Genomic DNA, 15,845 nt, shown 5'->3' on the forward strand with positions numbered 1-15,845 from the left:
GTATGTATGTAGATGAAAGGCGACGCAGCTGTCAGAGGGATAATGTTTGGTGCTCTCGGCCGGATCGCGAAGTTTAGTATCACGCACGTAAACATCGAACACTCGCTCGTCTAGCAGCAGACAGCGACTTGCCTCCTGTGGAGAATTAGAGGCGTGGGAAAGGGGATGGTAGTGGGGGGTGAAGAAGGATCGCTGACGAGCCGAATCACTCGCTTTTGCGGCAGAGCGCGATAAACTGGGCCGGACAGAGCGGCCGCGACTTCACGGCAGGTTAAACGGCCGGACGCCGCTTCTATTAGGCCCAACTCGTGCCGCGCCAGTGACGCACACAGTTGCGTAACTGCTGCAGCCTCTGCGGGTCTCCCCGCAAGACGTGCGAGTCTCTCTCTCGGACGACTGTTTCGTGCTCCGATTTCGAAAAATCGGTAAAGAAAGGCTGAGGTACAATGTACCAGTAGACTCGTAGCAACGACTCTTCATCTCCGTACGTTCTTGTGGATATTGGGACAACACCTTTTATTCTGTCTTGTAGGCAGTAAAGGTAGTAACGTCAGACTTATTTACTGATTTTGTCCACCTGCAACAGTCCTGTAAGGGAGATTTTGCTTCCGTGGGGATCCACAACCTGTAAGTGTTGAAAGGAGTCCACTGGGATAAACTTATTTGTGTCAGCCGACTTTTGTAATGATACTAACATAAACTAAACTGAAACCTTTGTATTATAAACGATGTATGTCACTGATGGGCTCTATAAAGCGGATCGCTGACTTCACACGACTTCTGGCCTGAGACCGTAGTGTTGGAGTAAAAGAGGGCTTGGCGCACAGTGGTGAGTGTGTGTCAGTCAGTGAGGGAAAGTCGACACAGTAGGCAATTTTTGTGACGTATTCTGTAAAGCCACTAAGTGTTAGATTATAATGTAGTAATTTTCTCATACCAATATTTTGTGTTACACCGCACGTAAAATAGATAGCTAAAAATGATGAATGATTCTATAATGGAATGTAAAGTGAAATATTCAAATGTAAATTTAATTGTGACAAGAAAAGATTACTGGATTGATATTACAAAGAATCTTCATGAGTACATATATTATTAGATATATAATTTTTCTCGCAGCTAAAGAACTTAATTTTTTTATTTTTTTCCCTTTTTTTCCAGCGCGTTAATGTAAATTAGTTGGCTGATAATTGGTAAGAGTGAGTCCTATGTTGTGTAGCCCCAGAATGTACGTAAACAGATTTGATGTATAGGCTAGGTAGATATTTCCCTTTCGTAATGTTTCTAAGATTTGTTAACACTGGAACACGTAATTTCGTGATTTGTCTATATACTTTTTAGTGATCTTAATACTTACCCTACAAATCTTATTGTTTGTGACTACGTCAGCAAAGAAAGGGCTTTCATGTAGTAAAAACGATGTAATTTTGTTAAGTGATGTAATTTCAATTGTCAGATGTTTTGAAAAGCCAAACTTAACTTCGAATACAAATGCAAAACAAATGTTCAAATGTGTGTGAAGTGTTATGGGACTTAACTGCTAAGGTCATCAGTCCCTAAGCTTACACACTACTTAACCTAAATTATCCTAAGGACAAACACACACACCCATGCCCGAGGGAGGACTCGAACCTCCTTCGGGACCACCTGCACAGTCCACGACTGCAGCGCCCACGACCGCTCGGCTAACCTCGCCGGCGAATACAAAAAAAAAAAAAAAAAAAAAAAAAAAAAAAAAAAAAAAAAAAAAAAAAAAGGTTCAAATGGCTCTGAGCACTATGGGACTCAACTGCTGTGGTCATTAGTCCCCTAGAACTTAGAACTACTTAAACCTAACTAACCTAAGGATAGCACACACATCCATGCCCGAGGCAGGATTCGAACCTGCGACCGTAGCAGTCGCACGGTTCCGGAATGCGCGCCGGCGAATACAACTTCACTATTGAAAAAGTCAATAATTCACCCAAATCACTACCGCCTCCCTGTCCAAGTTATATGTTTTTTTAAAGACATTCAATTTTTGTTAAATGTTTTCATGTATCAGCCAAAAGAATTTTATGTATATTTCAAAGTATTACGGCCAGCTTTACACACCGGTGAGCCTGTAGCTAGTATAATCTATTCTTCTTCATGGGAGAGCATAATATAACGCTATCGACCGTTGCTGCTTTAGACGTAATATGATTTTGTTGATTTGTTGTGAATGTTATCAGTCTTGAACAGGCACAGCGGATTCAGCACCTAAGGGGCTGAACTTATTATGCAGTGACTGTATTTCTTTGTCGGTACTGGAAGTTGCGTTCCCCAATCAGTTCGTATAGAGTTTTTTAACAATAACATAGAGTAACCACACCACTTGCAATTACAGCACGATACACGGTAACTCCAGTTTTGTGCGCACCCCAGTTCAGCCATTCTTTTAAGTATTTCAATATAATTATAAAGAACGTTACACTATTCACTAAAAGAATACAGTGTCCGTTGTAGGCAGTATTGTGCTTTATTGAAATCGTGCTGTTAGCTAGCTGACGGCTCTCAGGCAGCAGCACTTACTCTATGTCACGATCGAGTACGACTTCTAGTTTTTCCTATGTGACATAAAAGAATGTCATGAGCACGATTTGTAACACATGACATAACAAATGTGTTTGATACTGGGTCACGGCCGACATTAGCTACTAACACTATTTTAATAATGCACAATACAGCCTACAACGGACAATGCATATTTTTAGTTTTGTAAGAAGTGCAACGGGATTTCCATTATTAAATTCATAATAGAGAGGGAATGAATGGAACTAATGCATTAAAGCCTCAATGAGAAGGAAGATTTGTCTGATGTGATTGAAGAAGAAAAAAGAGAGATAGGGGATCCAGTATCAGAATCAGTATTTAAAGGAGCTTTGGAGGACTTAAGATCAAATAAGGCAGAAGGGATAGATAACATTCCATTAGAATTTCTAATGGAAGTGGCAACAAAACGACTATTCACGTTGGTGTGTAGAATGTATGAGTCTGGCGACATACCATCTGACTTTCGGAAAAGCATCATCCTCACAATTCCGAAGACGGCAAAAGCTGACAAACTGGAGAATTATCGCACAATTAGCTTAACTGTTCATGCATCCAAGTTGCTTACAAGAGTAATTTACAGAAAATGCGCTAGATGACGATCAGTTTGGCTTTAGGAAAGGTAGAGGCACTACAGAGGCAATTATGACGTTGCGGTTAATAATGGAAGCAAGGCTAAAGAAAATTCAAGACACGTTCATAGGATTTGTCGACCTGGAAAAAGCGTTTGACAATGTAAAGTGGAGCACGATGTTCGAAATGCTGAAAAAAAAACCTGTAGGTAGAGACGGGCCATATAAAATATGTACAACAGCCAAGAGGGAATAACAAGAGTGGAGGACCAAGAACGAAGTGTTCGTATTAAAAAGGTGGTCAGACAAGGATGCACCCTTTCGCCCATACTGTTCAATCTGGACATCGAGGAAGCAATGATGGGAATAAAATAAAGGCTCAGGAGTGCAATTAAAATTCAATGTGAAAGGATATCAATGATACGATTCGCTGATGACATTGCTCTCTTGAGTGAAAGTGAAGAAGAATTTGCTGATCAGAATGAAGAGTCTAATGAGTACAGAATATGGATTCAGAGTAAATCGGAGAAAGACGAAGGTGATGAGAAGTAGTAGAAATTGGACACCCCCCATGTCACTAAACGGCTAATCCAGCGCACGCTCCCAATTGCAGGTTGAAACTTCCTGGCAGATTAAAACTGTGTGCCGGACCGATTCTCGAACTCGGGCACACCCCGGTGCAGAGTGAAAATCTCATTCTGTAAACATCCTGCAGGCTGTGGCTAAGCCATGACTGCGGAATATAATTTCTTCCAGGAGTGCTGGTTCTGCAAGTTTTTCAGAAGAGCTTCTGTGAAGTTTTGAAGGTAGGAGACGAAGTACTGGCAGAATTGAAGCTGTGAGGACGCGTCCTGAGTCTTTCATGGGTAGCTCAGTTGGCAGAGCATTCGCCCGCGAAAGGTTAAGGTCCCGACCTCGATTCTCGGTCGGGCACAGTTTTAATCTGCCAGGAAGTTTCATGTCAGTGGACACTCCGCTGTAGAGTGAAAACGGCGTTCTGAAAACATTCCTCAGGCTGTGTCTTAGCCATGTTTGCGGAATATCCTGTCTTCCAGGAATGCTAGTTCTGTAAGTTTTGCAGAAAAGCTTGTGTGAAGTCTGGAAGGTAAGAGACGAGGTAATGGCAGAATTGAAACTGTGAGGAAGAGTCTTGAGTCATGCTTGGGTAGCTCAGTTGGTAGATCACTTACCCGCTAAACACAAAAGTCCTGAGTTCGAGTCTTCGTTCGCCATGCAGTTTTTTAATCTACCAGGAAGTTTGATATAAACGCACACTCCGCTGCAGACTGAAAACTCATTCCAGTTGCAGGTTGCCGTTCTAACTGCTTCCAACGACAACAAAAGTTTTCTTTCAATATTAACAGCTGTCATCTTCCGTCAAAGATTTAACACAATAATTCAAGTATTACAGCTGGAAAAACTGTGTATGTCTTCAGACAGCACAAATTATCCACATTATATTCACCTCGAGTTCTGGAATGAGAGCATTTGGCGACTTCCAACTACACACATAATTTCAAACCTTTTAGAAACTTTTTCTGAGTGTCAACTCCACAATATGATGATAGGAAAAATATTTTATCGTTTACATTACTGTAGCTGGTCGTGCACTAAAAGTACATCAGCCACAAAATTTTAATTTATTACGTATTTACTACTAGTTCTATTCGCAACCATTCCATTGAATTTAGCTGCAAAATTTTACGACACATAGTCCAAAATGGTAGAAATGGCTCTGAGCACTATGGGACTTAACTGCTCAGGTCATCAGTCCCCTACAACTTATAACTATTTAAACCTAAATAACCTAAGGATATCATCACATACATGCCCGAGGCAGGATTCGAACCTGCGACCGTTGCGGTCGCGCAGTTCCGGACTGTAGCGCCTAGAACCGAACGGCCACTCCGACCGGCGACGCATAGTTCGGGAGGTATGATGTTTTATCATGGGAGTTTGATTCTTTATTGAATCGGATGTGGGAATTTACTGGTTCACTACTACTCAACGTAACTCTGTCCCTCAAAATGCCGTCGCCGCGGCGAGTGGCCGCGTGGTTTAGGGCGCCATGTCACGGATTGCGTGGCCTCTCCCGCCCGATGTTTGAGTCCTTCCTCTGACATAGGTGTGTGTGTTCTTCTTAGCATAAGTTGGTTTAAGCAGTGTTTAAGTCTAGGGACCGGTGACCTCAGCACTTTGGTCCCTAAGGAATTCACACACACAAAATGACGGCTATCTCTATTCGCGACGTGACCCACTGACTCACAAGACTCACACTGAAAGCTCACGTAGAGAAACTCGCATTGTCAGTAGTGCAGTGACACACGAATGTCAGCCTTCCAAACAACTTTGCCTCCGGTTTCAATTACCGATTGTAATGGTACTTGAATTACGCAACCATTACGGCACCTCAACTGAAACTTTCGATACCAGTAATATTCTACTGTATTTCTGTTAACTACTTAACATATTTCTGAAACAACATTCAGATCTGATTTCACTTTTGATACATCGATATGTTTATATTGCAATGATATTATTCTTATGTGTATTCTTTCTTTTGTCACTATGATCTTTGACGTACTTGTAACTCTGATTTTCGGGCGCGTTAGCGATTATTAGTTAGTTGGTTGTTAAGTTGTTAGAGAGTCGGACCATGAGAAAGTCAGGTCTTGGACGTCATGTTGGAAAGACGCGTATTGTAGTCCGCTTATAAAATGTGAACTTTAACAGTGACTGTGAGGAAGATGTTTTCTAGTATATTTTGTATTGTGATGTTTTGTGTTTACGTGATATTGCAATAAAAGAAATTAAAAGGAAGTGTAACTTAATTTCGGAGTGCTGATTATTTTTTTTACATCAGCATTGCCCAGCAAGAGTGTAATTTTCAAGAATGGTTTGTGAAGCGCATCTACAAAACTTTTCAATATAGCGGAATAAAACCTAGGCCTCTTTGCATCCGAGCTTGGAATCATTACCACCTAGATTTTCAACGACTGAGCCATGATTTTACGAGGCCACCGTGGGAAACACAAAAAGATGAGTGCATAGTTTTTTCATTATTACATGAAATGACTATTAACTGTGCTCTAATGACACCTGCCACATAATGTGACTGTTGTTGCCCGAAAATGCAGTATTTAGCAGCGTGAGCAACACCACAATCGTTATTAAAATTTTGACCTTTGTTGTGGTAGGGTTGTTAGACGATCTACCTCACATTCTGCCCGACCTGTGTATGAAACTATTTCCCGTAACCAACGATCCAACGGCTGCAGTCACACGGTAGCCAGGAAGGCCGATACCGCAGCCGCGCGCGATACGGAGTGGAGAGAGCAGGCGGAGTGTTTTAACGAATATTGCATCTTAACCGGCAGCGCGGGCTTATGAAGCGGCAGCGCGCGCGCCTCACCAAACACGAGCCACGGCGTCCCGGCTGACGCGCCTCAGATAGTGGCCGTGTTTGCTCAGCCGGCGTCGCGGTCGCCGAACCGGCGGGATATGCTCTGCCCTGCTCTGCGGCTTCCTGCCGGGATTCGCTTCCTCCTGGATTTGCAAGAGCGCGCCGCTGTCGCCGGATAGACACCTTCTGCCAAGGGCGGATATTGGTTTAAGAGGCCCCCACACGTATTACGTCTCGCAGTATTACGTCTGCGAAGTTGACAGGAATGCTAACCGCTATTCTTTGATCCGCACCGCAGAGATTACGATACAGCAGTCCGCTCGGGCCCATTCAGTACGCTGGAGCTCTTACGGCGCTTTCTCACGCTTGGCCCGTTTTTCCGTCTGTCGAACTTAGAACTGGAAATCTACATTTCATAGACTGTGGGGCAGAGTCAAATGAGGGGAGGGGGGGGGGGGGGTGCCCCAGGGATCAATTCTGGGGCCACTTCTGTTCGTTACTTACATTACAATGAAATGAATACGCCTAGCTGCATACAGGCTTTGAAACAAGTCGAAGGGGTCAGTTGAAAATGTGCGCCCCGGCCGGGACTCGAACCCAGGATTTCCTGCTTTCATGGCAGACGCTCTAACCATCTGAGCCACCGAGGACAGGGAATTATCTCTGGCACGCCTCCTGTGAGACCCACATTCGAAACACACTGTCCCGTACTATATTCATAGATGCCCTGCCCATTATACTCATTATTCGCGGCTTTTTGCCGATTCCCTTAAGGGTTCGGGCACTGTTTGTGCATCCGCACAGAAGAAGATGGTCAAATGGCCGGTGAGCCTTATATATATACCGGGTGATCAAAAAGTCAGTATAAATTTGAAAACTGAATAAATCACGGAATAATGTAAATAGAGTGGTACAAATTGACACACATGCTTGGAATGACATGGGGTTTTATTAGAACCAAAAAAATACAAAAGTTCAAAAAATGTCCGACAGATGGCGCTTCATCTGATAAGAATAGCAATAATTATCATAACAAAGTAAGACAAAGCAAAGATAACGTTCTTTACAAGAAATGCTCAATATGTCCACCATCATTCCTCAACAATGAATAATGTTGTGAACAGCACTGTAAAGCATGTCCGGAGTTAGGGTAAGGCATTGGCGTCGCATGTTGTCTTTCAGCATCCCTAGAGATGTCGCTCATATATAACACAGGGTGTTTCAAAAATGACCGGTATATTTGAAACGGCAATACAAACTAAACGAGCAGCGATAGAAATACACCGTTTGTTGTAATATGCTTGGGACAACAGTACATTTTCAGGAAGACCAACTTTCGAAATTACAGTAGTTACAATTGTCAACAACAGATGCTCTGGGAAACTCTATAGTACGATGTTTTCCACATATTCACCATGCGTAGCAATAATATGGCGCAGCCTCTGAATGAAATTACCCGAAACCTTTGACAACGTGTCTGGCGGAATGGCTTCACATGCAGATGAGACAGCTGTTCAATTGTTTCTGGATTCTGGCGGTACACCTGGTCTTTCAAGTGTCCCCACAGAAAGAAGTCACAGGGGTTCATGTCTGGCGAATAGGGAGGCCAATCCACGCCGCCTCCTGTATGTTTCGGATAGCCCAAAGCAATCACACGATCATCGAAATATTCATGCAGGAAATTAAAGACGTCGGCCGTGCGATGTGGCCGGGCACCATCTTGCATAAACCACGAGGTGTTCGCAGTGTCGTCTAAGGCAGTTTGTACCGCCACAAATTCACGACGAATGTCCAGATAGCGTGATGCAGTTATCGTTTCGGATCTGAAAAATGGGCCAATGATTCCTTTGGAAGAAATGGCGGCCCAGACCAGTACTTTTTGAGGATGCAGGGACGATGGGACTGAACCATTGGGCTTTTCGGTTCCCCATATGCGCCAGTTCTGTTTATTGACAAAGCCGTCCAGGTAAAAATAAGCTTCGTCAGTAAACTAAATGCTGCCCACATGCATATCGCCGTCATCAATCCTGTGCACTATATCGTTAGCGAATGTCTCTCGTGCAGCAATGGTAGGGGCGCTAAGGGGTTGCCGCGTTTGAATTTTGTATGGATAGAGGTGTAAACTCTGGCGCATGAGACGATACGTGGACATTCGCGTCATTTGGACCGCAGCTGCAACACGGCGAACGGAAACCCGAGGCCGCTGTTGGATCACCTGCTGCACTAGCTGCGCGTTGCCCTCTGTGGTTGCCGTACGCGGTCGCCCTACCTTTCCAGCACGTTCATCCAGCACGTTCCCAGTCCGTTGAAATTTTTCAAACAGTTCCTTTATTGTATCGCTTTTCGGTCCTTTGGTTACATTAAACCTCCGTTGAAAACTTTGTCTTGTTGCAACAACACTGTGTTCTAGGCGGTGGAATTCCAGCACCAGAAAAATCCTCTGTTCTAAGGAATAAACCATGTTGTCCACAGCACACTTGCACGTTGTGAACAGCACACGCTTACAGCAGAAAGACGACGTACAGAATGGCGCACCCACAGACTGCGTTGTCTTCTATATCTTTCACATCACTTGCAGCGCCATCTGTTGTTGAAAATTGCAACTACTGTAATTTCGAAAGTATGTCCGCCTGAAAATGTACTGTTGTCCCAAGCATATTGCAACAAACGGTGTATTTCTATCGCTGCTCGTTTAGTTTTATTGCCGTTTCAAATATACAGGTCATTTTTGAAACACCATATATATATATATATATATATATATATATATATATATATATATATATATATATGAAGATGGTCTCTGTTCTTCCAGACATGTCCCAAAGAACAGTCACCCACAGACTGTAGGGCACAGTCAAATGAGGGAGAGGGGGGGGGGGGGGGGGGGAGGGATGCCCCTCGGATCACTGCTGGGGCCACTTCTGTCCCTTACTTATATTACAATGAAATTAATAGCCCTAGCTGCATACAGGCGTTGATATAAGTCAGAAACAAGAGATACCATCTTCTTATATATACATTATTTATATAAATCATACGCCCTTTAGTGTTACAGGTAATTTTAAAATATTTCTGTTTGCTGATGACATTAGCTTGGTAGTAAAGGATGTTGTGTGCATCATTGGACGGTAACTCATAGTAAGACTCAGTTTTTGCACTTTTTAACACATAATTCAACAAAACGAGACGTTTTAATTTCACTGAATGATCATGTGATTAGTGAAACTGAGCAGTTCAAATTTACACGTGGTCAGATAGATTGTAAACTGTCGTGGACTTACTGTCATTTCTTGTTAACAATACCAGCTTATTCCCAAGAATTAGCAGCTGTCACTCAGTTAATACTAGGCAGAAATCCACTCTGCATTTGGCCATTTGGACCGCACTTCCTTGACTCTTGTGCAGAGAGATGTGCAGTATACTGCTGCACCCATTTTCAATCCACAAGAATTCAAAAGTCTTAGCAGTAATCCACGCGCTTTCAAATCCAAACAGAAGAGTTTCCTCATGGGTCACTCCTTCTATTCTGTCGAGGAGTTCCTTGAAAAATTATGCTGCGTCATAGGTTATATTTTTTATTACGTTAATATAAACTTATCGCTTGTATTTCTTTGGGTTCATAAACATTTTAATTTATCTGTTATTACTTTTACGTAGTAATTTCATGTTGTGACACATTCCATAAGCTTGGAGATTTGCTCTTCCATTTGGTCTTTCGCAACTAGACGCGTGAAATAAAATAAATAAGATATAAGAAGATATACGAGACAAGGGAAAAGCTCTCTGGCTTCAAGAAAAACGTAATAATTCCAGTTCCGAATATGTTACAAGCTGACTGGTGTGAATATTACAGAACAATTAGTTTAATAATTCGCGGTTCCAAGATACTATTTATAGTAGAATGGGGAAATTGGTAGAATCCAGCCACGGGGAAGTTCAGTATGGGTTCTGGAGATACGCTGTAACACGAGAAGCGACCTTTACCACACGACGTATCTTAAAAAGCAGACTCAAACAGGCGAACCTACATGTACAGGATGGTAGATTGATGCATATCATTTGACATATAATGCTGGTTGCCTCTCTTGCCTCACAACCTTGTCACTTGACTTGCCAGATGTACTAGATTTAGTTGCAATTTACTCAAGTAATGTAACATTTGAAATACTTTATTCTATATCTCCATGAGACTTAGCGTTTGACTTTTTAATAAAGTCCTTTCTAGTATATTCAAATATTCAAGATTTATTACCCATATGGAATTATCATGATTTGTTCTCTGTGTAGAAATCATTAACGATAAATGTTTCATGAAGAAGAGAAAGCAAACTTTGGAAATTTTGTGATACTAAAGAATCCCGAAGTTTAGATAAATACATTGAATAACTAATGAGGAAGTGCTACAGAAATAAAAAAAATTATGACTAGACTAAAATAAGGATTTCATTAATAGTAAACACCCTAGAGACAAGGGACGAATATTTTGGTAAAAAAAGGGTGCGTAAGGACATTAAATTTTAGATAGATATGAAGGCTTGGGTACAGTAAGGCTATTCAGACGGTTTTACGTGGCATCAGTTTATCAGAAATGAAGATGTTTGGATGAGATCGACTAGCGTGGACATCTTGCATCCAACTAGTCGTCAGACTGGAAACCTCAATGACGAAAAATACCAAGAAAGTACAGGACGATTACGAACACATTTCAACGTAACATAACCTGTCAAGTTCTTCACATGTTTAATAGATTACAACTTTCTGTACTAAACACTGAAAAGGACTTTCTGGATGTTTGAAGATAACTGCAACTTCGAGAAGTCAGAATCGGTCGTTTTACAAATTACTGAGTAATACTGTCATACTGTTAAATATTAGTGAAGTTCTTTCTCAATAAAATGTATGCCAGTTCACTATAATGTAAAATACTTGTAGCGTGCTACATTTCTCTATGTAATGAGCATTCGAGTGTATGCTTGTAATTATATTTAAGAGAAAATTTGGCATTCTAATGCTACCACTTTATAGAAGGTACAATGTACTTAATTGGGAATACAGTTTTATGCGATTTATACATCAATTTTCTATCAGAGAATCAGCCTTCAGATATATTACTGTTTAGTCGCAAACTGACTTCTGAGGTCGTTTATATGTAGTTTTGTGAAGAAGAAAACAGCAACCAGCCACTTTTAATTTACACAAACTGTGCCATTACTGGTTTCGAACTGGCAGGTTCACCTTCAGAAGTGTGTTAAAGTTTAGCTTACATTTCTGACTGTCACCAGTGCAACGTAATGAGGCAGATATTTCGATGCAATTAGTCTAAAACAAATCCAATACTACTCAGGGTTTTGTTTACGCGATTTTCATTCGTCATTAGGTACAGTTACAGTTAAACAGGGCTTTTCTCACATCGTTTTTTTGCTGTTGGACACCACCACCCAAATTTTCCCCACAAGGAGGAAAAACAGCAGACATTGTAAAGAACAACAATTATAATCTAAACGTGAAATTCACCTGAATATGGACATTTAAGATCGAAACCTGTATCAGCACTATTTGTGTAAATAAATAACTTTATTAACAGTGGCCGGTTGTTGTTTTCGTCTTTGCAAGAATCCACTTGCACTTTATATATTCACATTTTAACCTCGCGAATCGAAGGGACAACGCTATTGGAAATTTATGTAATCCGAAGCCGTCTGACTTTTCAGTTACAAGGAGAATAGCGGTGAAATACTTGGGAGACTTCACGACAAATAACTCTGGATGCACTTGTTACTAGTCAGCAAACATATTTGCTTTTCTGGAGACTGTTGCGTGTCTGCTGCACTGCCATCCGCAGCGTTGCTTTACATGTCACTTGTTGTTTGTGTTGTGATGCAGTCCGGTTTCCGTCTTCTTGTCATGTATCTGTATATAGTGGTGTATGTCAGAAAAGAGACGAACTTCGTGACGGTAGGGGGCGAGGAGAGGGGGTGAAGAATTGCTAATACCGATGTCTATAAATCTGTGTATGTGTAGTTACTTCTTGTTCAGTGCAAGGGCTATTTATAACTGGATGTTATGTTGCAATAGCAGCAACAATTGTGGTGTACTTGAATAATGATGACAAAATTAGCGGATGTTCAAACATGGTTCAAATGGCTCTGAGCACTATGGGACTCAACTGCTGTGGTCATCAGTCCCCTAGAACTTATAACTACTTAAACCTAACTAGCCTAAGGACATCACACACATCCATGTCCGAGGCAGGATTCGAACCTGCGACCGTATCAGTCGCACGGTTCCGGACTACGCGCCTAGAACCGCGAGACCACCGCGGCCGGCTTAGCGGATGTATTTGAATGTATCGTCGTTTACTCTTTTTATAACATGCTACCAATTTCGACACCACATGATGTCATCTTCAGCCTCTGCGTATGGAAATGTACATAACGTTACAGAAGAGTATGAGAGCATAGACAACATAACTAATAGTTTATGACTAAAAAAATCACATCATAAAATTAAATAATAAAATTACGTTATTGTTACCCCCACAAAACAGCATCTTACTTATTCTTCAATTTCATTTTACACCAATGACGTAATGGACTTGAGGGGAACTGACACGTGCGAAGAGTTACATCAGCAAAGCGATCGCAGTCACATATGTCCCTAACAGCCACCATCAACATGTACCCAGAGAGTTAAAAGTAGCATAGATGATATATGTCGAGAAACTATTGCCGAGGAACATACCATGTGGCAGATCCTCTATATACATGTAATATAAGCTGTAATGAGTAATGTAGTAAAAGTCAGTCAATAAAACCAGTAGTCGCAAATGTGAAACTACAGCTACTGGACCATAAACTAAGAAAAGCCCATACGGAAACCCAGCAGAATAAAACCAAGAACAAGTACGCATTAACATACAAGAACAAGACAAAGAACTACGAAGACTCCACGATAATAGGAACACAGGTAATAACTCACGCTAACAGGACAAACGTCGAGCGCATCAATATACGTCCCAGATGAAACGCATAATTAATATCTTATACTTGTGTATACCTAAACTACACTATGTTAGCGGCGCACCAGATACTGTGCGCCCACAAGGCGCTTCGTGAAAAGAAATCAACATTGAACCCACTATCAGTTACTAATGAACCGGACACAACCATACATTCGAAGCAAAAATAAAAGTGGCAGTTGAAGTCATTCATTATATAGCAGTACATTAACCGCAACAACGTCACAACCGAACACTGCAGAAACGAACACGAGATAAAGAAAAGGCAAACGGATGACATGCTGACACGCCTTAAAAACCTAAATTGTTCGTTTGGTATCCAGACCAACCGGTCCACAAAACCATTCCATTACTACTCCGTCGTCAGGCCACGAGTGGCCTACCGGTACCATCCGACCGCCGTGTCACCTTCAGTGGAGGATGTGGATAGGAGGGGCGTGGGGTCAGCACACCGCTCTCCCGGTCGTAATGATGGTATTCTTGACCGAAGCCGCTACTATTCGGTCGAGTAGCTCCTCAGTTGGCATCACGAGGCCTAGTGCACCCCGAAAAATGCCAACAGCGCATGGCGGCTGGATGGTCATCCATACAAATTTCCATTACTACACACTGGAAAATTTGCAAGTACCACCCCCAGTTTTCTGTGCCCTTAGACTCTTTTGTCATGTTATGTATATTTCCATATGCAGGGATCTGAAGATGACACCATGTGATGTTGAAACTAGTAGCATGGTTTAAAAACTAAAAACGACGACAGATACAAATACAGCAGCTGGTTTTGTTAAAAAATGATTCAAATGGTTCTGAGCGCTATGGGACTTAACATCTGAGGTCATCAGTCCCCTAACTAACCTAAGGACATCACCCACATCCATGCCCGTGGCAGGATTTGAACCTGCGACTGTAGCAGCGATTTTGGACTGAAGCGCCTAGAACCGCTCGGCCATCTGGTTTTGTCATAATTGTTCAAGTATTACGTGTCCAGCCACAGGCCCACTTGATGGATTACCAGAGAGACAATGGTGGGTGTTCATCGTCACGACTTTCACATCTTGTACAATGTTTAACCTTTCATTGACACGATTTACTAAGCAGTCCGGTTTGGTTAGTGCTGTGTTATTGTATTTTCAGGTTCTTGCCAATTCTGAAATTTCTCTAGCTTCATCGACATGATCAGTGACCTGCAGTCTTGACACTTCAGCTGGAAAAGACTTCAGTGCGTTAGTGCGGCTGAAACGTGTTCCTTGTGCTGTATTCTAAGGCGGTTTTCGCGCCTATTTCACTGTCTATTTTATCAAGCGATTTCTCATTTGACCCCGTTCCAGACTTTTCCACACAGAAAAATCGGAAGTGGTCACGAGGAATCGAACGCGGCACCTCTCCGCTACAGTAGCCAGTAACGCCAATCACCAAACAGCGCTGGCACCTGAGGGACTGCTGAGCCCGCAAGGTGGCGGCGGAGCGGCAGAGATCGCTACTGTGGCGGGGCCGGCGTTGTGAAACACCTGGGCGGCGTCGTGCGGTGTTTGCCGACGCGCGGTTCCCACAGCATGCGCCGGCGTCAGCGTTAACGCCGTCTGAGCTAGCGACGACGCGACTTTGCAGCTCCACCGCTTCCGGCGCTGACTGCACACCAGGAAAACAAGCACCGAGCAGTGATGAAGACCTGAGCTAGCGCGCACAAGGTATTCTGGCCGCGTAGCAGGGGACGGACAGTCGGCCTTGTGAATGATAAATTCTCTTAGTGCTGTCTTTTTACAGAATATTAGTGACCACTGTAGAAAAAATGGAAGATTAGGGTTTAACATCTGTCTAGCGGCCGACGAGGCTAGAGACGGAGCACATGATCGGATTGACGAAAGATGAGAAAGAGAATCGGACGTGTTCACTTACCAGCATTAAGTAATAAAATAACGCCGGTTGGCATTTTCTGCTACTACTGTTAGGCATTTGACTGTATGAATCAGACTATTTTCCTATACACTGAAGAGCCAAAGCAACTGGTACACCTGCCCAATATCGTGTAGGGCCCCCGCGAGCACGCAGAAGTGCCACGAAATGGCATGGCATTGACTCGACTAATGTCTGAAGTAGTGCTGGAGGGACTGACACCACGAATCCTGCAGGGCTGTCCATAAATCCGTAATAATACTTGGCGGTGGAGATCTCTTCTGAAGAGAACGTTTGCAAGGTATCTCAGATAAGCTCAATAATGTTCATGTCTGGGGAGTTTGGCGGCCAACGGAAGTGTTTAAACTCATAAGATCATTCCTGGAGC

General features: G+C 42.6%; 1 long non-coding RNA gene and 1 other non-coding gene across 2 annotated transcripts in view; both read right to left on the reverse strand.

The window, feature by feature from the left end:
* LOC126283441 (uncharacterized) overlaps positions 1–15,845 on the reverse strand; it is an 877,632-nt gene that overhangs the window by 354,977 nt on the left and 506,810 nt on the right. The window lies entirely within an intron of this gene.
* On the reverse strand, positions 7,123–7,196 carry Trnas-uga (transfer RNA serine (anticodon UGA)). Its single transcript has one exon. It is a non-coding gene; the product is annotated as a tRNA-Ser (tRNA).

This window comes from Schistocerca gregaria, chromosome 1 (genome assembly GCF_023897955.1).
Source record: "Schistocerca gregaria isolate iqSchGreg1 chromosome 1, iqSchGreg1.2, whole genome shotgun sequence".
Taxonomy (NCBI): Eukaryota; Metazoa; Arthropoda; class Insecta; order Orthoptera; family Acrididae; genus Schistocerca; species Schistocerca gregaria.